Source organism: Aegilops tauschii, chromosome 2 (genome assembly GCF_002575655.3).
Source record: "Aegilops tauschii subsp. strangulata cultivar AL8/78 chromosome 2, Aet v6.0, whole genome shotgun sequence".
Lineage (NCBI taxonomy): Eukaryota > Viridiplantae > Streptophyta > Magnoliopsida > Poales > Poaceae > Aegilops > Aegilops tauschii.
In genome coordinates, this window is record NC_053036.3 from 81,159,957 (window position 1) to 81,187,577 (window position 27,621).

The following is a 27,621-nucleotide window of genomic DNA, read 5'->3' on the forward strand; positions in this document are numbered from 1 at the left end:
GCTCGATAATGCAGTGCATGTAATTTTTTTAGAAGTCAAACTTTGGGAACTCTGATCAGGTTTACACAAATGTTATTTATATCTTCAATACCAAAGATACATCATACGAAACTACATCTCATGGTGAATCTAATGGTGTATGTTTGCCGTTCCAGATGTAACTGTTTTTCTCCACGTACATGGTCAAACTTTGTGATGTTTGATTTTCAATAAATCAATATGCTATGGACCGAGGAGAGTGCCTAAGTCGAGAGGGATCAAGTGCGTGTGAAGGAGAATGAGTAAGTGTGCAAAAAGAGTATGTGTGTGAAAGAGAAAGTGACAACAAACGATAAATTAGAGAGAGAGAGTGTGTGTTTTTTCATTTCTTAGGCGAACATATCACGCATGCATCTCCGAGATAGAAAAGCGAGGCGAGGAGATACACGAAGATAGCTAGTGTGTGATTGTTTGCAACGGAGAGAGACACCCCTATAACACATGTCCAATAGAGGTCTGGCCAATAAGGAACAAAGGTCGAGAGGGACATATGGAGAACATGGACGCACGGGGAGGGCGAGAGGGTGTGTTTGTGGTAGAGAGACCCCCTCGAGATCGTGAGGGGACTATATGGGTGGGAGATCGAGGGAGGTGCGTGCGCGATAGAATGATGCCCCGAGAGAAATCGAGATAGACCATGCACATGTTTGTGATGGAGACTAAGATTAGCTAGTCATATACATATAGGGGGGACTGCGTGTGCCTACAATTGAGTGAGAGACCATCATACTTGGCTAGCTAAGCATGAGATTGTGTGTGTGCGTGTGAGATGGAGAGAGAACGAGGGAGAGAGATAGAATTTTAGATGGGCCTATCGAGTGTGAGTGAGATATGCATGTGTATGTGTGACCCAAGTAGATGGAGAGTTTGAGAGAGAGGGGGAAGAGCTCCGAGATGACATAGTGGTGCGTGAGAGAGTTACGGGCAATGAGCCAAGGAATTTGTGTCCATACGATGAGTGCACCCAAGATATCTAGCTTGGACTAGAGAATCATACACAGTGTGCGAGAGAGACCTATAGATCGAGTATATATGCATGCGAACTAGAAAGACCCCCCCACGCACACACACAAAGAGAGAGAGAGAGAGATGGAGAGAAAGAGAGAGGACCAACATGGTTTGTGTGTTGGATCCGTGCGACATAATTGAAGATTGTCAGCGAGAGAGAGAGAGAGCGGGAGTCCGGGAGAGGGGAAGGTCACGTTTTATGCATCAAAGACTGATATAAACCATGTTTCGATATAAACTTGCATTCAAATATTTAAATTGGAGAACATGTTGTTTGCAATCCACACATGAACGGATATATGCGTATATCAAACAAGTTCATTAATTTGACTTTCAACATGTTCATGGAGTACTATAATACTGTACAACATGCTATTCGATTGAGGTGTTCAATTTTGGATTTAGTTCACTATTTTGACCTGGTGAACGAGCTATTTCATTGAATCGAGATATTTCATTTTGGGTTTGATTCCCGTTTTTGAGTGGGTCAACTATTTGTCATATAGTAAATCGCTAGCAACGAGCATGTAAAAACACAGTACTCCCGAGCATCATCTCTCCATCTAAAAAAGAAGTGGCAAGCTAATATTTCTAAATTTGATTCGAATCGACTTGGTAAGGTAGACGTGGATGCTCGTTCTCCCAAATTTTGAATGAACCGTTAAACATCCTCTGCTCGGTGGAATTCGCCCGAGAAAATAAATGGGAGACGCAAAATTAACGTCCTATGTGGGAGATGCATTAATTGGCCCGTTGTGCATCGAGGGTAGGTTCGTAACTTCTTCCAAGCGTGCCTTCTCCTTGGCCAAAATGACATGTGCCGAATAATTCATAAAGCATGGTTGGCGAAACACGCTCTCCTCGCCCGAAATAGCTCGCGCCCACTATTTCAAAACACGCTCTCCTCGCCCGAAATCGCTCGCGCCCACTATATTTCAAAACATGCCCTCCTCGCCCGAAATCGCTCCTGCCCACTATTTGGGGAGAAGCAAAGTTACTCTACTATCCCCGACCCTCAGTACACAGACCTAAGCCGAGAAGCCTAAATGCAGGGGTAGAGCTGTAACTCCCCCTCACATTCCAGACAAATGTGTCCGTAAAACATGGTTCCACTCCCCTCCCAATCCCCCCATTCATACCTCGTGGGCGCCAAATCACCTTCTCCCCGGAAGCTCCCTTCTCCTGAACCGCGAAACCTCAGCCCCTCCTCCATGGCGCCCCCACCGCACCAATTTCAAAGCCGCCCTCCTCCCTAATGCCGGAGATGCTGTCCATTTGTCGTCATGCACTGGGCCGTGTGCCTCTTACTCTGTGCTGTTGGAGCTGCCTCAACGACGGCCGCATGAACTGTACCGGAGCCGATTCACCCCCGCCATTGTTCACGGCGCCGGAGCGGCTCCAACTTCGGATCCGTCCAGAGTCCCGGCGCTGCTTCCCCGTAGCCGTCGACCGTCGCGACATCGCTGTTTCCCTGCCGCCGGTGGCCACCGCAACCACGCCGGCCTCACCGACTCGGCAGCTGGACCTGCCTACTTCACCATGCCGCCAGATAGGTCGCACCCTCATCTCAAATCACTTTATTTAGGCGTCAGTTGTCTGAATTTTTATTCTGCGCCAATCGATTCCCAATGGGAAGCAGCACCCCTCGAGGCGGCGGAGCTCCTAGGCTACTGGTTGGCTGGTGTCTAACGTAAGGGTGCGGGGCTGCAAGTTCACCGCGGAAGCAGCGCTTGGATGGCTATCTTAGAGTTGCATGGGTTCAAGGTACTGCCGCCGGATCTGGATGATGGGGAGTCTTTGTGGATTGGCTCGGGGCGGCGCAACCACGGCAGTGCGGTGGGGCGGGGAGCGGTGTTTTGGCTGGGGCCACGGACGGCGGAGGAAAGCTGCTCTGCCGTTGGTCGCTGGCTCTTCGGGGAAGATTCCTAACAGTGTCAGCCGGGAGGCACAAGACAGCCATCAAGCCATCCGGCGTAGATCGGACAGTACCAAAATAAAATAAAATCGTGTGACCCCAATTTAGTCTCAGTCAACAGACGTGTGACCACTCTCGTACCTTGCTGTTGATCTCTTAGTGTATTTCTTCAGATCAAAGAGATGTGTCGTTCTTAACATTATGCGTTATCTGCATCTTCAGCCACACCGTCTTCCGACTCACCGCAGCTGCTCCAACAAGGGAAGCATACACCAGAAGGGAGCTATAGTCCCCACTCAACAATTCCCTGCATCGAATGCGCGTGCCCGACATGGACAACCACAACAACTGTTGGGCCATCGACAAGTCAGCACATGATGCTCACTCTATGGATGGTGGCCAGATAGGTTGTACCCTCATCTCACTTGTGTGCAACATTTATGGCTTTGTTATTCATCTAAGCATGAAAATAGATTATCACATTTCACTGTATATTCATGCTGATCTCTTACGGGTCTTATTCAGGAGTTAACGCTGTTCCATAGTTCATCTAAGATACTTGTTCTTTAGGTAACACTGTTCCATAGTTATCATCCATCAGCCAATCCTATCCCACAGGCTGGTGATTATAGTATTATACCACTTCTAGTATTACCTATGTTGTTCTTTAATACTTTTGTGTGCCATCTAGTTAATCTCGAGTACAAACGATACATATTCTGTAGCTTTCATCTGTGTTCCCCCTTTAGTTTTTGAGACCTGTTGCTGCTAGTTAACCCCGGTCCTACTATTTATGTCGTCTCCTACAGGCACTCATTACATAAATCTAACTACTAGTTGTCTTCCATGCATGTCAGATATAATTGCACACACTGATATATCCACAAGAACCTCACGGAGCAATGTAAAGGCCAATAAACTTGATGTCAATGATACCCAATATGATGGAACATGTAAAGGTAGTTCTTCAGAAGACTTGCAGAAAGATGTTGAATCCTCTTCACCCCACAAGGTCCTTGCTCTATCGCAATGCCATCTGCTTAATTTGGACATCATGCTTCTGAATATCTTATGCATTGTTATTCATCGGTATGTACTTCATCTGTCTACCATACTATGTTTTTTTTACATTGAAGTGTTGTTCTAGTGCTCTGTTGCAATGCCATCTTAGTTTCCCAATCATAGACGTGTATGTTGCCTTAGTTTTTTCTGTACGTATTCCGCTAGCATACAGTTTTACATTCAACTAGTTTTTTTACTGTGTTGTCCTGTCGTATCCCTAGCTCTTACACCATACTCCCTCCGTCCGGATTACATGTTGCCGAAATGGATAAAAAGGATGTATCTAGAACTGAAATATGCCTAGCCCATCCATTTTATTCCGGATGGGGGGAATACATGTCAATATGTCATGTCTTTCTATTCTTCAGTACCTTTCCATCTCTCTGCTGTAGCATGTTTTATAATTGAAGCACCATTCTTCTATACAAGGCATGCAAGGGGAAGACGACTATGTTAGAATCTGAAGGGTTACAAAACAGGTCTTTGCAAAAGATCCAAACGCCAGGAGATAATAAACCAACTCCAGTTTTTATAGATACTGCTCCAGCACAGAGAAACCCAACTCCTACTGATAATAAGCAGATTCCAGTGGCCAAAGAACTAGTCCGCTCCAGTCCAGCAAAAATATGTCAACTCCATTCTAAGAAGCGTGTGCGTATCCTTGCATCATGAAATTTTATAGCATGCTGATCATATTTTCTACATGTTTCTTACCCATCTCTCTTTTAGAAAATAAGCTTAATAGATAGAAGAATTTCTGCACTGGTATCGTCTGTGAGGAAAGATTCTTGCAGGAATTCTCTGTACTCCAATGCAGATGTAAGTACCTGTTGTATATCACTATATTTTTACATCAGCATGTATTTTGTTAATCGGCGTGAATCCAACCTTTATCTGATCTAAATTTAGTTGTAGCAAAATGTATGATTAAAGGCCACAATGTTGATTTTTGTAAGGAAAACTGCCTGGTAGTTTTGCATCCTAAGCTGCATGAGTGTACTATCTCATATCAGTGGGTTTGATTACTTTGGTTCTGCAGTGGGTTTTTAGTGTTTTTTTACTGTGTTGTCCTGTCGTATCCCTAGCTCTTACATCATACTCCCTCCGTCCGGATTACATGTCGCAGAAATGGATAAAACTGGATGTGTCTAGAACTGAAATACGCCTAGACCCATCCATTTATTTCCGGATGGAGGGAATACATGTCAATATGTCATGCCTTTCTATTCATCAGTACCTATTCCATCTCTGCTGTAGCATGTTTTATAGTTGAAGCACCATTCTTCTATATAAGGCATGCAAGGGGAAGACGGCTATGTTAGAATCTGAAGGGTTCAAACCAGGTCTTTGCAAAAGATCCAAACGCCAGGAGATAATAAACCAACTCCATTTTTCATAGATACTGCTCCAGCACAGAGAAACCCAACTCCCACTAATAATAAGCAGATTCCAGTGGCCAAAGAACTAGTCTGCTCCAGTCCAGCAAAAGAATGTCAACTCCATTCTAAGAAGCGTGTGCGTATCCTCGCATATCAAATTTTATAGCATTCTGATCATATTTTCTACATGTTTCTTACCCATCTCTCTTTTAGAAAATAAGGTAAATGATAGAAGATTTCCTTCATTGGCATTGTATTCGAGGAAAATATCTTGCGGGAATTCTCTGTGCTCCAATGCTGATGTAAGTACCTGTTGTATATCACTATATTTTTACATCAGCATGTATTTTGTTAATCAGCGTGAATCCAACCTTTGTCTGATCTAAAATTAGTTGTAGCAAAATGTTAAAGGCGCCAATGTTGATTTTTGTAAAGAAAACTGCCTGGTAGTTTTGCATACTGAGCTGCATGAGTGTACTATCTCATATCATGCACATTACTGAATTGTAGTGCTGCTCTGGTTGTCCATTCATTCATTGTGTCAATGTTGCTTTCGTATTACCTTACCTGGCTGATGATAGCTGTGCCATATTGTGTTAATTTGGTGTTGGCTAGTTGCCCAAATGTTCGTTGTGCCAATGTTGGTTTCCTATTATCTGACTTGGCCAATGATAGCAATGCTAGTGTCTTAATTTGGTGCAGGCTGCTGAAGATAAGAAGACAAACTCTGAAAATAGCAAGGCAACCCCATTGTTTCTTTCCAATAAATCTAGGCCAGGTAATATGCCAATAACTCATGATTAATCTGTTTGGTTCCCCTCCTAATTTATGTTATGATGCAGTGGTCAAGACACTCTCCACTATCAATAATACAAGCCTGCCAAAATCACCATCTGAATCTATTCAGTATCCTCTGTCTCGAATGCAACGGAAAAAATGTATGTTTGTGAACCAATTAATGGCTGAAGGAATGATGGAAATGGTGGAGGAATCAGAGGTGCAGAGTCGTGCGACACAACAACTGATCAATGTTTTCAGAGACATTGTAGCAAAGCAGCAAGAACTTGCCCACATGCTTATGGGCGTCATCCGTGCTGAGGTTGCAGATTGTGACGTTGTAGATCGTTAGGTTCTGTTCATTTATTTGCACTGGCATCAATCTTTGATTGCCGAGTGGATGTAATTTCCTGTAATATATGCTGGATGTGCAACATTTTTTCCTGTATGTCGTACCTTTGCTTGATCGGTTTTGGTCCTGTGCATAATTGCTCGTCGTAATGGGCTCAAATTATCTAATTTGGCCTAAAGACATGTACCAACTTTAGTGGGCCCATTAAGTTAATGGGCCGTTACTAGGCCAAAAGTTAATGGTCGGCCCTCTTAACTCCCGGGTCGTTAACAGGCTGACATCGAAGCGGGCAACATGTGGGCCCAATTGATTTCACGGGCAGTTACTAAGTTCGGGCTACATATGGCCCAACTATACTGTGGGTCTTTAGCAGGCCGAAAGAGACAGCGGGCTTGTACTGGACCATGAAGAGCATGGGCCGCTAAGAGGCCGAAATTCAGGTCGTATTGTAAATGGCCCAACTGCGTTGTGGGCCTTTAGCAGGCCGAAAGAGAAACCGGGCTGGTATTGGACCATGAAGGGCATGGGCCGTTAAAAGGCCAAAACTCAGGTCCGACTACAAATGGCCCAACTCATTTATGGTCCATTAACAGGCTGAAAGGCACACAGGGCCGGGAATTGGCCCAACACTTAAATGGGTCGCTAAAAGGCCAAAACTCAGGTCTGACTACAAATGGCCCAACACATATATGGGCCGTCACCAGGCTGAAAGACACACCGGGCCAGAAATTGGACCAACACTTAAATGGACCGTTAAAAGGCCGAAACGCAGGTCCGACTACAAATGGCCCAACTGATTTATGTGCTGTCAATAGGCTGAAAGACACACCGGGCCGGAAATTAGCCCAATATTTAAATGGGTCGCTAAAAGTCCGAAAGATGTACATTGTGAAAATTGGCCCATCCACTGAATGGGCCGTTAACAGGCCGAAATCTCATCGGGCCGATATTGAGCCCAAATATATAGCGGGCTGTTAACGGGCTCGAACTGACGATGGGCTGCAATGGTGTCAAATCTTTAATGGGCCGTTGACGGGCCGAATTGGCACATCTCGTATGGGCCGTGGGCTTAAATGGACCTGACACAAGTAGGCCTTATATGGGCCGGCCTGCTATTTTTTACTGGGCCGACCTTTTTCACCGGAATGGGCCACTGTTGGGCCGTGCCACGTATCGACCTATCATAGGCGCCTCCTGTCCAATGAGTGGATGACATCTGTCCCAACGGTGAGGCAACATGTGTTTCCTCCGGCAAATGATGATTTTACACGTGGAAAATCCCCATTGGTCCGGGCTGTTAACGGGTTATCGGATCCAAAACCGGACCCGATAGCTTAACGGCATTCCGTTACGGTGGATGCCACGTGTCGGTCACCCTTGACGAAAGCACTTCTGTGACGCGCGATTTATCGTCATGGAAGTGGACACTTCCGTGATGATAATTTTGGTAATGTCATGGAACACTTCTACGACAGCACAGGTATGACTATCTTGATTCTGTCATAAATTTGTCATGGATGTACATGCATGACAGAAAACGTGACCTACTGTGACCAACACGTATCATCACAGAAGTGTATTTTTTTGTAGTGCATCGGACGTGGACTGTACGTGGAGAGGCTGACAGCTGGGTCCATGGCCGCAGCAAGGAAGTGCCTCCTTATTACGCGCAAAATAATTATTCCTCCACCTGACAGCGGGGACCCACCGGACGGGCCACCGTATTTCGTGAAAAAACGTTTCCCCCTGACAGCTGGGACCCACCAGCTACATCTTCGCACGCAAGGAAGTGCATCCGAGCAAAAAAAAATGATTCGCCCCCCTGACTGCTGGGACCCACCAGCTACATCTTCACACGCAAGGAAGTGCCTGATAGTCGGGACCCACCTGGTCGAAGCGTACGTAGCGTTGTCATTCTGGTCGCGAACGTGTACGTACATACTGGTCGATGTAGAGGCGCACACGTAGCATGTACATGTACGTACAGCGGCCAGTGTGCAAGAAAGAAAATACGGCCACGTACGTACATACAGGCAGGGTCTCGAATGCCTACTCGCGCATACGTACGGCTAGGGCTCGTGTACATGGCTGGGTCAGAATGGAGAAACTGCATCGTCGTCATGTTCATGGGGAGCCAACCGGCTGGGTCGGAACGGAATGCGTCGTCGTGTTCATCGGGAGGGCTTGGACGGAACAGCCGATGGAAACGAGGCCTGGCGTACCGCAGAACGGAGGAAACGGCCTTGTGTTCGACCGACCACGGTCGAAATGGAATCCTGTTCATCGGGAGGGGTCCGGCGTACCGCAAAACGGAGGAAATGGACCTCCTATGGTAGAAACGGGGGTCCTGTTGATCAGGAGGGGTGTGGCGTACCGCAAAATGGAGGAAACAGACTTGTGTTGAAGCGCTACGGTCGAAACGGGGGTCATGTTCATCGGGAGGGGTGTGGCGTACCGCAAAACGAGACTCCACGAGATACTGTTCATCTCCACTCTCGACCCCCTCCAGCCTCCACAGGCTACTGTTCATCCACCGTCGACCTCCTCCAGCCTCCACCTGCGACTGTTCATCCACGGGCTCTTGTTCATCCAGGCTCCACCGCGCGCTACTCCACCGGCTACTGTTCAACCACCCCTCTCCACGGGCTCCTGTTCAACCACCCCTGCACGGGCTACTGTTCATCCAGCCCTCCACCATCTACAGTTCATCCTGCCCTCCACGCGGTGGTCCTGTTCATCCTGCCCTCCACGGGGTCCTGTTCATCCAGCCCCAACCGGCTCAATCGATCGGGGTCCTGTTCATCCAGAGGCAACACCACGGGGTCCTGTTCATCCACCCCCACCGGGAACTGTTCATCCAAACCCCCCAGCAACGCTCACTGTTCATCCAGAGGCAGCATCGATCGGCTTCAGTTAGCAGCAGTAGCGAAGGAATCGCTCGATCGGGTTCAGTTAACAGCCATCGATCGATCGCTCGGGTTCAGTAATGCGTAGCCTGTAGTGCAATCGCTCGGGTTCAGTTAGAGCCCAACGCCTCGCTCGGGTTCAGTTAGAGCCCAATGCCTCGCACCCACGCGCGTGCGTGTATGAGAGAAACGCGCATCGCTCGGCCCCGACCACCCACCGTAACTGGGAACCCCCTGATATTTTCCTCGCCCTCGCTTCTACCACGGTTTTTTCCGACATGGACGGCCCAAAGAATGTCATGTAGCTGTGTCTCCGGCCCGCCCAGGACGAAAAGCCCATTTTCTATCATGATTTTTTGTCATAGAAGTAGGAGCCCACCACATCTATGATGATACCGGGTTTTGTCACAATTATCGTCAAAGAAGTGTCATAAGAATGACAGAAAAAATTTCGTTCGGCCCAAAATGTCACGGATGTGTCTTTTTTTTGTAGTGTAGTGTTGATTACATCTTGAAGTTGATTACTATATGGTTTATTTGGTGGAGATTATATGTTCAGATCCAATATGCTATTTAATACCCCTCTGATCTTGAGCATGATTATCATTTGTGAGTAGTTACTTTTGTTGTGGAGGTCACGGGAGAAATCTTGTTGCAAGTAATCATGTGAACTTGATATGTGTCCGATATTTTGATAGTATGTATGTTGTGATTCCCTTAGTGGTGTCATGTGAACATCGACTACATGACACTTCACCATATTTAGGCCTAAGGGGATGCATTGTGGAGTAGTAATTAGATGATGGGTTGCGAGAGTGATAGAAGCTTAAACCCTAGTTTATGCGCTATTCCGTAAGGGACCGATTGGATCCAAAAGTTTAATGCTATGGTTAGAATTTAGTATTAATACTTTTCTCGTAGTTGCGGATGCTTGCGAGGGGGTTAATCATAAGTAGGAGGTTTGTTTAAGTAAGAACAGCACCTACGCACCGGTCCACCCACATATCAAATTATCAAAGTAGCGAGCACGAATCAAACCAACATGATGAAAGTGACTAGATGAAATTCCCGTGCACCCTCAAGATCGCTTTGCTTATTATAAGAGACCATTTTGGCCTATCCTTTGCCTCAAAAGGATTGGGCTACCTTGCTGCACTTTTGTTACTATTACCGTTACTTGCTCGTTATGTTATCTTGCTATCAAACAACTCTGTTACTTACAATTTCAGCACTTCCAGACATTACCTTGCTGAAAACCACTTGTCATTTCCTTTTGCTCCTCGTTGGTTTCGACACTCTTACATATCGAAAAGGCTACAATTGATCCCATATACTTGTGGGTCATTAGTAGCTATGTGTTTAATCTCTCTCTCTCATGTTCTTGAGATGGCACAATCTTGATGTATCGCGGGCTTTGTTAATACAGTTGGATCATATGGTGTTTCTCCCTCTCTATCTTGTTGTGATGAATTTAGTTTTCCCTTTGATATTTTGTTTTATCGGATTGAATACTATTATGGATTTGCGAACACTTTATGTATGTCTTGCTATGAATACCCGTGGTGACAATGGGGTATCATATTGATTCACTTGATATATGTTTTGGCACTCAACTCGCGGATTCCCGAGGTGACATTGTGGTAATCTTTGCATAGGGGTTGAGGCACGTTCTTGTCTTTGATTCTCCGATAGAAATCTGGGGGCACTCTTTGAAGTTCTTTGTGTTGGATTCAGTATTATGAATCTGAAATTATTTGGTGTTATTTTAGTACGAACTCTTGGATAGATCGATCAGAAAGAATAGCTTCGAGGTGGTTTCGTACCCTACAAACAATTTCTTCTTATGTTCTCCGCTAGATAAGAACTTGGGAGTGATTCTTCATCACACGTTGAGGGATGGTTATATGATCCAATTAGATTAGCATTGTTGAGAGATTGCACTAGCGAAGTACGGACCCTAGGCCTCATTTTCAAGCATTGCAATACCGTTTGTGCTCTGTTTTATCAATTGCTACCTTGCTTTTTTATTGTTCTTATTACAAAAATCAATATCTACTATCCATATTACACTTGTATCACCATCTCTTCGCCGAATTAGTGCATCTATACAAATTACCATTGTATTTGGTGTGTTGGGGACACAAGAGACTTTTTATTATTTGGTTGCAGGGTTGTTTGAGAGAGACTATCTTCATCCTATGCCTCCCACAGATTGATAAACCTTAGGTCATCTACTTGAGGGAAAATTGCTACTGTCCTACAAAACTCTGCGCTTGGAGGCCCAACACGAGTCTACAAGAATAAAGTTGCATATTTGACATCACCATCTAGCAGACAATCTGGTACAAATACTTCGACTCCCACTGCTAAAAAAACTTGCGCTTGTGGTGGTTGATCTATCGGAGGCCGCACTGCACAACATCATCCACTCCAGCTGCCCTGCCCTGGAGCACTTGCTGCTTGTTCTTGGAATGGAAATTCATATCCGTTGTCTCAAAATAAAGTCGCCCCACCTTGTAAGCATGGGAATTTGTTTTTTTGGACATGATCTCATCATCGAAGATGCCCCTTCACTTCAAAGGTTGCTCCTTGATTCTGGTATAGTACGTTCGGAAATAATTGTAGTCTCTGTGCCTAAACTGGAGACCTTGGGTGAAATTCGTGATCCTTTTAGATGGTTCAAGATGGTGTTTGGCTCCACACCTATTGAGGTATTGTATATTATTCACGTAAACTTTTGTTATCTGCTTTTTTCATTTGTGCGCATAAGTATCATCTTGGAGTACACTTTTGGTACTAATATTATGTTCTATGCTCAATGAAGAGCTTGTCCATCCTATCAGTGGTGGTGGATTCTGTCAAGACCTTACATATAAGTATGTGGTGTTTTGATCTCAACACGATTATTGGCTTGCTGAATGCTTTCCATGTCTGGAGAATTTGTATATAAAGGTTATGATTTCACAAACATTGAAAGCCCATATATAATGTATTATAATTAATCGTTCAACTATCACTCTTTCAACATAATCTTTTTTAGACATTAAGTGTTTTCAATCTTCATCTCTATTTAGGCACTAACACATGGGAAAAAAGTATAACCAATCGATGGTTCAAGAAGCAACGAGATTTTCTCAGATCTCATGACATTCATTTGAAGATCGTAACGCTGGAAGGATATGCATCCAACAATGCAAACACTAGCTTTGGCACATTCTTCGTGTTGAATGCGGGGGCATTATTGTCCGTGAGGATTATGTTCTTCGACAAGAAATTTCTGACGGCTGCAAGTGTTGAACAACATAAAAAGAAGTTTCACGTGGACAAAAGGGTTTCTGAACGTGCTCGGCTTCCATTTACAACAACTTGTTATCATGTACGTAGAATTTCTGGTCCAGGATCTTGATTTTATGGATCAGACCGACCCATTGGATTTTGACTGCCGAAAACTTTCGTTGAGTTAGTTGTTATTGTCCTGTTCAATCTGGATTTTGTGTAAACCTGATGAGCAATTAATCATCGTGCTTTTGTACCTTTTGTAAGCTGGGGTTAGATATTGCTGCCCTTTTCAACTTGGCTTTGACCCATATTTTCTTTCATACTGGGCCAATGGCTTGCCATTTCTTTAATCTATACCTACTCATAAAGCAAGGTACGTTTCGTCAATTTTTTCATCCGTTCACCTTTGAATTTTTTTCCTTCCGAGGTGGTACTAAATTTTTATGTGTTTGTGTGCTAGAATAAGAATTTTCGTACGTGGGCCGCGCGCTATGGCCCATCGAAGCCAACCCACTTATTTTTCTCCCCATACAGCTGGACCAATCCTATTTTCCGCACTGGCCAAGAAATAGTCAAATTTCGCACAGGACAAACAGTATTGGGCTGGCCCATTTTTCTTTGTTTCTGTGTTTTACTTCTATTTTTATTCTTATTTTCCTATCTATTTTTCCCTTCCAAATTCTTTTTTAGAATTTATTTCATAAATAAAAAATTCTCAAAAAACGTTCAGAATTAAAAATAGTTTTTGGAAAATGTTCAAAATTTCGAAACATTTTTGCTATTTTTAAAAATATTCAGAACTTGCAAAAAGATTCCCATTTTTTCAAAATAAATTATTGTTTTTCAAAATTGTTCGAGATGTCTAAAAAGAAAATGGCATTTAAAAAAAGCTCCAAATTCAAAAAATATTCTTGTTTCAGTGAAATTTCCACAATTAAAAATAATATTCGTGCATAAAAGATACACATTTTCTAAAAATCTTATGAATTTTCAACACATGTTCCCGATTTAAATAAATGTTCAAAAATTCAAATAATGTTCACATTTTTTAGTCAGAGATTCGCACAGTAATACCAATAATGGGCTGGCCTTTTTTCTTTGTTTCTGTGTTTTACTTCTATTTTTATTCTCCTTTACCTATCTCTTTTTTCCTTTCCAAGTTTATTTTTCTTTTAAAATTTATTTCGTAAATTAAAAAAATTCAAAAAAAGTTCAGACTTAAGAATATATTTTTTGAAAATGTTAATAATTCCAAATTATCTTTTGCTATTTTCAAAAATATTCGGAACTTGCAAAATGATTCCTATTTGTTGAAAAAATAATTATTTTTTTCAAAATTGTTCGAGATGTCTAAAAAGGAAATGGCATTTCAAAATGCTCTAAATTCGAAAGATATTCTTATTTTCAGAATTTAAAATAAATTTTTTGTGTAAAGATACACATTTTCTAAAACTCTTATGAATTTTCAACACATGTTCCCGTTTTAAAAAAATGTTCACAAACTGAAATATTGTTAATGTTTTTATAAAAAAGTTGGTTTTTTTAGAAACTGTTTGTGAATTTAAATATATGTCCCCTTTCATAGTTTGTCCGTGTTTTCTCAAAAGTGTACATAATTTTCAAAAAACTGTTCCGAATTTAAAAAATTATTCGTGTTTCCTACAATATTCATAAACTTCATACCTTAAAATCTCCTTCATTGAAAGGATTGATAGGAAAAGTAGATTGAATAACTTATGGTCCTTCTCTGACGTACGATGACGTAACAAAACTCTTAAATGCTCTCGACCAATGAATGGAAAAATAGCGTATTGCACATATAATTCTTACATACTATTTTATCTCCCGTTGCAACGCACGGGCATATGTGCTAGTTAAGACATAAATATTATAAGCATTCACAACATAGGGAAAGAACCTCACTCTCGTGGGATCCTTGAGATCTTTGTTCATTACAAAACCGCAAGTTCTTAGCGCCCACCAGCACCCACAAACTTATTTTCAGCTAGCACACCAAATGGGTTGTAATTCTTAATAAGAAAAGATGCATGGTAGTGACAGATTTGGATTTGTCATTTGGGACCCACAAGGAAAAAGCCTATCCAGGGCGGTGCCGACTCAACAGTAAACATTGAGAAACCTGGTTTTAAAATTATTGTAAATCCAAAACTCGCCTAAAAATCATGAAACTTGGCATGGTGTTATGACATAGCACCAACATGCTGTGGTAAAAAATTAGTCCAATTTTGTCGGCGTTCTGGGAACCAGGGTACCCAGACTTGCCTGCCTAGGGCCCACGGTGTGGCTCCGACGACGGCCTGGTACGGCCCATCGTTAGCATCGACAATGCAAGACCCTCGCGGGGGCCAAGCCTCGCGAGGCGGACGACGCCAAGACCTCCAGAGGGAGCGGCCTCCCTAGGCCGGCTCCCGAGGAGCGGAGATTCCTATGCAGGCGCTCACCTCATGAGTTTAAGGTGACGTAAGCCATGACGACCAAGGCCAGGCGGGCGCCAGCGGGCGCAGTATAGCAGGTTCCCTCTTTGGTGCTAAGAAGGCAAGCGCAAACGCGGAGTCCCGAGGAATCAACCAAAAGTTTCCATTTCCGTGCTACAAGACCAAGACCGCCAGGACGGCAGGACGGAGGTCATCGCCAAGCCCACCACGATGTCACGACCAGAAGCTTTGCAGGCGAAGACCACCTTTCATCAGGATAAGATGCACTATTTGTCTCCCTTCAAACTTGGCAGTTGTGGGATCCCTTCCCGCCTTCATTTGGGGGGAAGAGGACCAAGGCCACTATAAATATAGCTTAGCCACCACCGTAGGGGGAGATCCGAACCCTCACCAGCTCACACCAACACAAGAACAGACCTCCTGAGGTAGTTCTTCCTCTGTACTAGTTCATCATCGGCCCCTCGCGAGGCCAATCCACCCCAACGCAGGGGTAGGGTATTACACCACAAGGTGGCCCGAACCTGGGTAAACTGTCGTGTCCCTTTCCTTTCCCGTTCATCAAGCTAGGCTATGGGAGCGTTGAGTTGGTAGGCTGGGGAGATCGAGTTCTTCACACGCACCCCAGAGTTCAAATATTTCTTGGGTCTGCGGAGCCCCGAATCCGACAAATTTGGGACAAGTTTTGGTACAAACTTCTTACAAACCGGAGCTTCTCTCAAAAAGGCTCATGGTTCCGAGAGGGACCTTGTCACCTATGTGTGCGAAACAACATATGCTCTCTCTTCCCGCCTTGATTTATTTTACAGAGGCAACATGCAACTATAGTAGCGTCGTCCTAAAAATATGAAAATATTCACGGTTCGTTTTGCCTTTTTATACATTATTTGAGTTTCCTAGGAATTTGGGAACATACGTTGGTGTGTGCAAAGGTCATGTGTTTACTAGCCACATATGTAATTGGATGTTCAATATGTTTATGGAATCAAGTCCTTATAAGTTATAAGTACATATGTTGTTGTTCTGTGTGCAATGACATCGCACACGGACCGTACTGGTGAACCCGTCGGTGATGATTTCATCACTCGCTGACAATTGTATACCACCAAGAGTTTGCCCACAACACATACGGCTTATTAGCAGCAATCGTCTATATTATTATTGGTCTTCGCACACATTTCTGATTACAGACCTGTTTGCCGCATATCACACACTTCCTATTAAATTGAACCATTTTTGTTCTCTTGGCTCAAAGCAAACAGTTCATCCAAGTGAACCGTATGCCGTATATCGCACACACCTTGATCTGGCAGACCATTTCTTCTATGTTGCCTAATCACAAACAGTTCATCCGAGTGAGCCGTATGCTATATATCGCACACAACCTTCATCTAGCTGCCTGTTTCTTTTGTTTTGCCTCATCGCAAACAGTTCATTCAACTGAACTGTATGCCCCTCATCGCACACGCAACTAAAATATGAACCATGTTTGATGTATCCTTCATCGCAAATGTTTTGCATCTTTCTTGACGGTTATATTACATCACTGTTTGCGATTAATGCATCCCACACAGTTTCGTCGAAGGGTCTCTGATCGTAGTGTCGCGTTAGCAGCATCCTGCAGTAGTGCCTATGCATAGATTACCCCAACGTCACCTCGGGAATACGCGATTTGAGTGCCAAAACACATATCAAGTGATTCAATATGATACACCATTGTCACCATGGGTATTCATAGCAAGACATACATAAAGTGTTCTCAAATCCATAAAAGTATTCAATCCGATAAAATGAAATCTCAAAGGGAAAACTCAATTCACAACAAGATAGAGAGGGGAAAACACCATATGATCCAACTATATTAACAAAGCCCGTGATACATCAAGATCATGACATCTCAAGAATACGAGAGAGATAGAGATTAAACACATAGCTACTGGTACAAACCCTCAGCCCCGAGGGTGGACTACTCCGTGCTCATCATGGTGGCCGCCGGGATGATGAAGATGGCCTCCGATGATGATTTCACCCCTCCGACAGGGTGCCGGAATGCGGTCTAGATTGGTTTTTCGTGGCTACAGAGGCTTGCGGCGGTGGAACTTCTGATCTATGGTTATCTTCGGGGGTTTTGGAATATTTTGGGAATTTATAGGGCGAAGAGGCGGTGCGGGAGGCCACGAGGTGCCCAGGCACGCCCAGGTGGGTTGTGCCCCCTTGGGGCACCCCTCTGGTACTTCTTTGGCCCACTGGATGTCTTCTGGTCCAAAAACAATCTCCAAAAAGTTTTGCCGCGTTTGGAATCCGTTTGGTATTGATTTTCTGTGAAGTAAAAAACAGCAACTGGCACTGGGCACTATGTCAATAGGTTAGTCCCAAAAAATGATAGAGTTGCTATATAATGATTGTAAAACATTCAAGAATGATAATATAATAGCATGGAACAATAAAAAATTATAGATACGTTGGAGACGTATCAGTAATCATGTGAACTTGATATGTTGATGGTATGTATGTTGTGATTCCCTTAGTGGTGTCACGTGAACGTCGACTACATGGCACTACACCTTATTAGGGCCTAAGGGAATGCATTGTGGAGTAGTTATTAGATGATGGGTTGCAAGAGTGACAGAAGCTTAAACCCTAGTTTATGCGCTACTTCGTAAGGGACTGATTTGGATCCAAAAGTTTAATGTTATGGTTAAATTTATTCTTAATACTTTTCTCGTAGTTGCGGATGCTTGTGAGGGGGTTGATTCGTCTCCAACGTATCTATAATTTTGATTGTTCCATGCTATTATATATTCTGTTTAGGATGTTTAATGGGCTTATTTATACACTTTTATATTATTTTTGGGACTAACCTATTAACCGGAGGCCTAGCCCAAATTGTTGTTTTTTGCCTATTTCAGAGTTTCGCAGAAAAACAATATCAAACGGAGTCCAAACGGAATGAAACCTTCGGGAACGTGATTTTCGGAACAAACATGATCCAAAGGACTTGGAGTCCACGTAAAGTAATCAACGAGGAGAGCACGAGGCAGGGGGCGCACCTACCTCTCCAGGCGCGCCCTCCACCCTCGTGGGGCCCACGTTGCTCCACCAACACACTTCTTCCTCCTATATATACCTACGTACCCCCAAACCATCAGAGGCATCCACGAAAACCTAATTCCACCGCCGCAACCTTCTGTACCCGTGAGATCCCATCTTGGGGCCTTTTCCGGCGTCCTGCCGGAGGGGGCATTGATCATGGAGGGCTTCTACATCAACACCATAGCCTCTCCCATGATGTGTGAGTAGTTTACCTCAGACCTTCGGGTCCATAGTTATTAGCTAGATGGCTTCTTCTCTCTCTTTGGATCTCAATACAAAGTTCTCCTCGATTCTCGTGGAGATCTATTTGATGTAATCTTCTTTTGCGGTGTGTTTGTCGAGACCGATGAATTGTGGGTTTATGATCAAGTTTATCTATGAACAATATTTGAATCTTCTCTGAATTCTTTTATGTATGATTGGTTATCTTTGCAAGTCTCTTCGAATTATCAGTTTGGTTTGGCCTACTAGATTGATCTTTCTTGCAATGGGAGAAGTGCTTAGCTTTGGGTTCAATCTTGCGGTGTCCTTTCCCAGTGACAACAGGGGCAGCAAGGCACGTATTGTATTGTTGCCATCGAGGATAACAAGATGGGGTTTATATCATATTGCATGAGTTTATCCCTCCACATCATGTCATCATACTTAAAGCATTACTCTGTTCTTATGAACTTAATACTCTAGATGCATGCTGGATAGCGGTCGATGTGTGGAGTAATAGTAGTAGATGCAGGCAGGAGTCGGTCTACTTGTCACGGACGTGATGCCTATATACATGATCATACCTAGACATTCTCATAACTATGCTCAATTCTATCAATTGCTCGACAATAATTTGTTCACCCACCATAATACTTATGCTCTTGAGAGAAGCCACTAGTGAAACCTATGGCCCCCGGGTCTATTCTCTATCGTATTAATCTTCCAACACTTAGCTATTTCTATTACCGTTTATTTTGCTTTCTTTACTTTTAGTCTTTATCATAAAAATACCAAAAATATTATCTTATCATATCTATCAGATCTCACTCTCGTAAGTGACCGTGAAGGGATTGACAACCCCTTTATCGCGTTGGTTGCGAGGTTCTTATTTGTTTTGTGTAGGTGCGTGGGACTTGAGCGTATCCTCGTACTGGATTGATACCTTCGTTCTCAAAAACTGAGGGGAATACTTACGCTACTTTACTGCATCACCCTTTCCTCTTCAAGGGAAAAACCAACGCAGTGCTCAAGAGGTAGCAAGAAGGATTTCTGGCGCCGTTGCCGGGGAGTCTACGCAAAAGTCAACATACCAAGTACCCATCACAAACCCTTATCCCTCGCATTACATTATTTGCCATTTGCCTCTCGTTTTCCTCTCCCCCACTTCACCCTTGCCGTTTTATTCGCCCTCTCTTTTCCGTCTGCCTCTTTTTCGCTCGCTTCTTGCTCGTGTGTTGGATTGCTTGCTTGTCACGATGGCTCTACCTAGATTTGGTGATCTTCACCTTAAAAGGTTAGAAGAGATCGAAAGCAACGTCAGGAGTTTTATGACTTTACAGTTTGAGCATAATAATTTCTTTAGGAACGAGCTTAAGGAACAAAAAATCTTTATGGGTTATATGAATAAAGAGCTCGATGATATGTCCAAAGAATTTTATGGTTTGAAATCTCAGATTGCTCATCTCAAAAAATTAATAGCTGAAGTTTCGGATAGGCAGGCCACCTTAGTTAATAAGATGGCCGCTAAGCCGGAATTTTTTTGTGAGAATAAAGATGAAGATCTAAAAGTTATTGATGTGTCCCCTATTAAATATTTGTTTTGCAATATGAATCTTGATAATGATGGGACAGGAGATGAGTCACCTTTACCTAGAAGGTGTCCCAAAAGTTTGGAGTTTTTAGATCTTGATGCAAAAATTGATAAAAGTGGGATTGAAGAGGTTAAAACTTTAGATAGCAATGAACCCACCATTTTGGATTTCAAGGAATTTAATTATGATAATTGCTCTTTGATAGATTGTATTTCCTTGTTGCAATCCGTGCTAAATTCTCCTCATGCTTATAGTCAAAATAAATCTTTTACCAAACATATCGTTGATGCTTTAATGCAATCTCATGAAGAAAAACTTGAGTTGGAAGTTTCTATCCCTAGAAAACTTTATGATGAGCGGGAACCTACTATTAAAATTAAAATTAAAGGACATGAATGCTATGCTTTGTGTGATTTGGTTACTAGTGTTTCCACGATTCCAAAAACTTTGTGCGATTTGTTAGGTTTCCGCGAATTTGATGATTGCTCTTTAAACTTACACCTTGCGGATTCCACTATCAAGAAAGCTATGGGAAGAATTAATGATGTTCTTATTGTTGCAAATAGGAATTATGTGCCCGTAGATTTTATTGTTCTTGATATAGATTGCAATCCTTCATGTCCTATTATTCTTGGTAGACCTTTCCTTAGAACGATTGGTGCAATCATTGATATGAAGGAAGGAAATATTAGATTCCAATTTCCGTTAAGGAAAGGCATGGAACACTTCCCTAGAAAGAAAATTAAATTTCCATATGAATCTATTATGAGAGCCACCTATGGATTGCCTACCAAAGATGGCAATACCTAGATCTATCCGTGTTTTTATGCCTAGCTAGGGGCGTTAAACGATAGCGCTTGTTGGGAGGCAACCCAATTTTATTTTTAGTTTTTTTTTTGCTTTTTGCTTCTGTTTAGGAATAAATCTTTGATCTAGCCTCTGGTTAGATTTGTTTTTATGTTTTAATTAGTGTATGTGCCAAGTTAAACCTATAGGATCTTCTTGGATGATAGTTATTTGATCTTGCTGAAAATTCCAGAAACTTTCTGTTCACGACAACAATTGTTAAAAATCACCAGAACGTGATAAAATATTGTTTCCAATTGAAGCAGATCAATAAACAAATTATTTAGGTCATCCTATTTTGGCTGCATGTTTTGAGTTCCAGAAGTTTGCGTTAGTTACAGATTACTACAGACTGTTCTGTTTTTGACAGATTCTGTTTTTCGTGTGTTGTTTGCTTATTTTGATGAATCTATGGCTAGTAAAATAGTTTATAAACCACAGAGAAGTTGGAATACAGTAGGTTTAACACCAATATAAATAAAGAATGAGTTCAATACAATACCTTGAAGTGGTGTTTTGTTTTCTTTCGCTAACGGAGCTCACGAGATTTTCTGTTAAGTTTTGTGTTGTGAAGTTTTCAAGTTTTGGGTAAAAGATTTGATGGATTATGGAACAAGGAGTGGCAAGAGCCGAAGCTTGGGGATGCCCATGGAACCCCAAGATAATCTAAGGACACCAAAAAGCCAAAGCTTGGGGATGCCCCGGAAGGCATCCCCTCTTTCGTCTTCGTCCATCGGTAACTTTACTTGGAGCTATATTTTTATTCACCACATGGTATGTGTTTTGCTTGTAGCATCTTGTATGATTTGAGTCATTATTTGTTAGTTTTCAACAATCATCCTTGCTGTACACACCTTTTGAGAGAGACACACATGATTCGGAATTTGTTAGAACACTCTATGTGCTTCACTTATATTCTTTGAGCTATATAGTTTTGCTCTAGTGCTTCACTTATATCTTTTAGAGCACGGCGGTGGTTATATTTTATAGAAATTGTTGAACTCTCATGCTTCACTTATATTATTTTGAGAGTCTTAAACAGCATGGTAATTTGCTTTAATCGTGAAATTAATCTTCCATATTGAGTCCGTTAAATATCATGAGAAGTTAGATACTTGATAAGTGTTTTGAGATATAAAGGTGGTAATAATAGAGTGTGCTAGTTGAGTAATTGTGAAATTGAGAAATACTTACGTTAAAGTTGGCGAGTCCCGTAGCATGCACGTATGGTAAAAGTTGTGTAACAATTTTGACACATAGGTGTTCTTTTATTGCTTTCCTTATGAGTGGCGGTCGGGGACGAGTGATGATCTTTTCCTACCAATCTATCCCTCTAGGGGCATGCGTAGTAGTACTTTGCTTCGAGGGCTAATAAACTTTTACAATAAGTATATGAGTTCTTTATGACTAATGTGAGTCCATGGATTATATGCACTCTCAACCTTCCACAATTTTGTAGCCTCTACGGTACCGCGCATTGCCCTTTCTCACATTGAGAGTTGGTGCAAACTTCGCCGGTGCATCCAAACCCCGTGATATGATACGCTCTATCACACATAAGCCTCCTTATATCTTCCTCAAAACAGCCACCATACCTACCTATTATGGCATTTCCATAGCCATTCCGAGATATATTGCCATGCAACTTTCCACCGTTCCGTTTATCATGACACGTTTCATCATTGTCATATTGCTTTGCATGATCATGTAGTTGACATTGTATTTTGTGGCAAAGCCACTATTCATAATTTTTTCATACATGTCACTCTTAATTCATCGCATATCCCGGTACACCACCGGAGGCATTCACATAGAGTCATATCTTGTTCTAAGTATTGAGTTGTAATTGTTGAGTTGTAAGTAATAAAAGTGTGATGATCGTCATTATTAGAGCATTATCCCATGTGAGGAAAGGATGATGGAGACTATGATTCCCCCACAAGTCGGGATGAGATTTCGGACTAAAAAAAGAGGCCAAAGAAAAAAAGAGAGAAGGCCCAAAAAATGAGAGAAAAAGAGAGAAGGGACAATGTTACTATCCTTTTCCACACTTGTGCTTCAAAGTAGCACCATGATTTTCATGATAGAGAGTCTCCTATGTTGTCACTTTCATATACTAGTGGGAATTTTTCATTATAGAACTTGGCTTGTATATTCCAATGATGGGCTTCCTCAAAATGCCCTAGGTCTTCATGAGCAAGCAAGTTGGATGCACACCCACTTAGTTTCTTTTGTTGAGCTTTCACATATTTATAGCTCTAGTGCATCCGTTGCATGGCAATCCCTACTCCTCTCATTGACATCAATTGATGGGCATCTCCATAGCCTATTGATTAGACGCGTCAATGGGAGATTTTATACCATTTTGTCTTCTCTCATAACCCCCATCATTATACTTTACTCCACCCATAGTGCTATATCCATGGCTTGTGCTCATGTATTGCGTAAGAGTTGAAAAGGCTGAAGCGCGTTAAAAGTATGAACCAATTGCTCGGCTTGTCATCGGGGTTATGCATGATGAGAATGTTTGTGTGACAATATTGAAACATAGCCTAACTATATGATTTTGTAGGGATAAGCTTTCTTTGGCTATGTTATTTTGATAAGACATAATTGCTTGGTTAGCTTGTTTGAAGTATTATTGTTTTTATGTCAACATTAAAATTTTATCTTGAATCTTTCGGACCTAAATATTCATACCACAATAAGAAGGATTACATTAAGAAGTATGCCAAGAAGCATTCCACATCAAAAATTCTGTTTTTATCATTTACCTACTCGAGGATGAGCATGAATTAAGCTTGGGGTTGCTTGATACGTCTCCAACGTATCTATAATTTTTGATTGTTCCATGCTATTATATATTCTGTTTTGGATGTTTAATGGGCTTATTTATACACTTTTATATTATTTTTGGGACTAACCTATTAACCGGAGGCCCAGCCCAAATTGCTGTTTTTTGCCTATTTCAGAGTTTCGCAGAAAAAGAATATCAAACGGAGTCCAAACGGAATGAAACCTTCGGGAACGTGATTTTCAGAACAAACGTGATCCAGAGGACTTGGAGTCCACGTAAAGTAATCAACGAGGAGAGCACAAGGCAGGGGGCGCGCCTACCCCCCAGGCGCGCCCTCCACCCTCGTGGGGCCCACATTGCTCTTCTTCCTCCTATATATACCTACGTACCCCCAAACCATCAGAGGCATCCACGAAAACCTAATTCCACCGCCGCAACCTTCCGTACCCGTGAGATCCCATCTTGGGGCCTTTTCCGGCGTCCTGTCGGAGGGGGCATTGATCACAGAGGGCTTCTACATCAACACCATAGCATCTCCGATGATGTGTGAGTAGTTTACCTTAGACCTTCGGGTCCATAGTTATTAGCTAGATGGCTTCTTCTCTCTCTTTGGATCTCAATACAAAGTTCTCCTCGATTCTCGTGGAGATCTATTTGGTGTAATCTACTTTTGCGGTGTGTTTGTCGAGACCGATGAATTGTGGGTTTATGATCAAGTTTATGTATGAACAATATTTGAATCTTCTCTGAATTCTTTTATGTATGATTGATTATCTTTGCAAGTCTCTTCGAATTATCAGTTTGGTTTGGCCTACTAGATTGATCTTTCTTGCAATGGGAGAAGTGCTTAGCTTTGGGTTCAATCTTGCGGTGTCCTTTCCTAGTGACAACAGGGGCAGCAAGGCACGTATTGTATTGTTGCCATCGAGGATAACAAGATGGGGTTTATATCATATTGCATGAGCTTATCCTCTACATCATGTCATCATACTTAAAGCATTACTCTGTTCTTATGAACTTAATACTCTAGATGCATGCTGGATAGCGGTCGATGTGTGGAGTAATAGTAGTAGATGAAGGCAGGAGTCGGTCTACTTGTCACGGACGTGATTCCTATATACATGATCATACCTAGATATTCTCATAACTATGCTCAATTCTATCAATTGCTCAACAGTAATTTGTTCACCCACTGTAATACTTATGCTCTTGAGAGAAGCCACTAGTGAAACCTATGGCCTCCGGGTCTATTCTCTATCATATTAATCTTCCAACACATAGCTATTTCTATTACCGTTTATTTTGCTTTCTTTACTTTTAGTCTTTATCATAAAAATACCAAAAATCTTATCTTATCATCTATCAGATCTCACTCTCGTAAGTGACCGTGAAGGGATTGACAACCCGTTTATCGCTTTGGTTGCGAGGTTCTTATTTGTTTTGTGTAGGTGCGTGGGACTCGAGCGTAGCCTCCTACTGGATTGATACCTTGGTTCTCAAAAACTGAGGGAAATACTTACGCTACTTTACTGCACCACCCTTTCCTCTTCAAGGGAAAAACCAACGCAGTGCTCAAGAGGTACCAGGGGTTAATCACAAGTAGGATGTTTGTTCAAGTAAGAACATCACCTAAGCACCGGTCCACCCACATATCAAATTATCAAAGTAGCTGATAACCCATAAGTATAGGGGATCGTTTGTAGCCTTCTTCAATAAATAAGAGTGTCGAACCCAACGAGGAGCTAAAGGCAGAACAAATATTCCCTCAAGTTCTATCGACCACCAATACAACTCTACGCACACTTGACGTTTGCTTTACCTAGAACAAGTATGAAACTATTTTGCAGGTGTGATGCTAGAACTACTTTGCAAGAATAAAACTAGAAGTACTTTGCAAGATAATAAAAGTTAGGTGTTTAGTAAAAGGGTTTGTGTCAACAATAAAGTTATTTGTCCCTAGGCAATCGATAACAAGTACCGGTAATCATTCTTGCAATTTTAGATGAGGGAGAGGCATGAGCTAACATACTTTCTCTACTTGGATCATATGCACTTATGATTGGACCCCTAGCAAGCATCCACAACTACTAAAGATCATTAAGGTCGTGAAACCCAACCATAGAATTAAGTATCAAGTCCTCTTTACTCCCATACATCATACCCCACTTACTCGGTTTTAAGCTTCTGTCACTCTCGCAACCCACCACAAGCGAACCATGAACATATTACAACACCCTATAGCGGGGGTCCCTCACGTTTGCACGAGAACGGAGGGCACCCTAGGACAACACCATAAATCAAATATACAATCATACCATCCGAGATCATGATTAACCCATAGGACAAAGCGGATCTACTCAAACATCATAGGATAACCATAGATCATTGGGAAATAATATATGGAGTTGAGCACCATGTTTAAGCAGAGATTACAGCAGGGAGAAGGGGTGTTATACCGCTGCATAGAGGGGGAGAGAGTTAGTGTTGACGGTAGCAAGATTGTTGATGTAGATCGCCGTCCCGATCGTTGCCCCGGCGGCACTCCGGCGCCACCGAAAGCGAGGGGGGAGAGCCCCCCTCCTTATTCTTCCTCCTTGGCTTCACCCCTAGATGGGAGGAGAGTTCCCCGTCTGGTCCTTGGTATCCATGGCGACGGAGGGGCTGGAGCCCCTCCAAGATTGGATCTCCCTCTCTGTTCTCTTCTGTTTCACGCTCCCCTGATCTGGCGGAAAACCGTTTCTTATATTTCGGGAGATCCGTAACTCCGATTGCATTGAGATTTTAACACGATTTTTTCCGGATATAAGCTTCCTTGCGCCCGAAGTAGAGCTCCAACTGACATTCGAGGAGGGCACAACCCACCACCATGCCCAAGGGGACTCTGGCGCGCCGGGAGAGTACCTGGTGCTACCAAGGCTTAAATGCTACCGTGATACGGGCATCTGGGCCGTCGGATTCTTAGATTGGACGGCATCCAGGAGTTGTTGAATCTGCTGGACTGATGCCCAATTTTTGGACTCCTCGTAGGTGTTTTTACAAATATTGCAGAGTTATTGAGAGCCATCAGATCTGAGAATCCAACGGCCCAGATCCTTGTATCATGGTAGCACCTAAAGCTTGGTAGCACTAGATATTTTCCCCTGGCGCGCCCTGGTGTCTTGTGGGCTGCGTGGGCCTCCATTTGCAGTGATTCCAACTCCAAAAAATCACATATATTCCAAAATAATTCTCCGTAAAATTTTATTGCATTTGGACTTCGTTTGATATGGATTTTCTGCGATACAAAAAACATGCAAAAAATAGGAACTGGCACTGGGCACTGGATCAATAGGTTAGTCCAATAAATCATATAAAAAGTTGCCAAAATATGTGAAAGTTGTATAATATTGGCATGAAAAAATCAAAAATTATAGATACAACGGAGATGGATCAGCATCCCCAAGCTTAATTCCTGCTCGTCCTCGAGCAGGTAAATGATAAAAAAGATAATTTTTGATGTGGAATGCTACCTAGCATAAACTTGATCATATATCTAATCATGGCATGAATATTAAGACATGAGTGGTTCAAAGCAATAGTCTATAATTTGACATAAAGACATCAATACCGAGGCATCCCAACAAAAAAGCATGTCTTTCAAAATGTCAACGCTAAAGAAAGTTATCGCTACAAAATCATATAGTCTTGTCATGCTCTGTCTTCTTAACACAAAGTATTTATCATGCACAACCTCGATGACAAGCCGAGCAATTGGTTCATACTTTTTAACGCGCTTCAGCTTTTTCAACCGTCACTCAATACATGAGCGCAAGCCATGGATATAGCACTACGGGTGGAGTAGAGTATGATGATAGGGGTAAATATAAAGAAGACAAAAAAGTAAGAAAGTCTCACATCGATGCGGCCAACCAACGGGCTATGG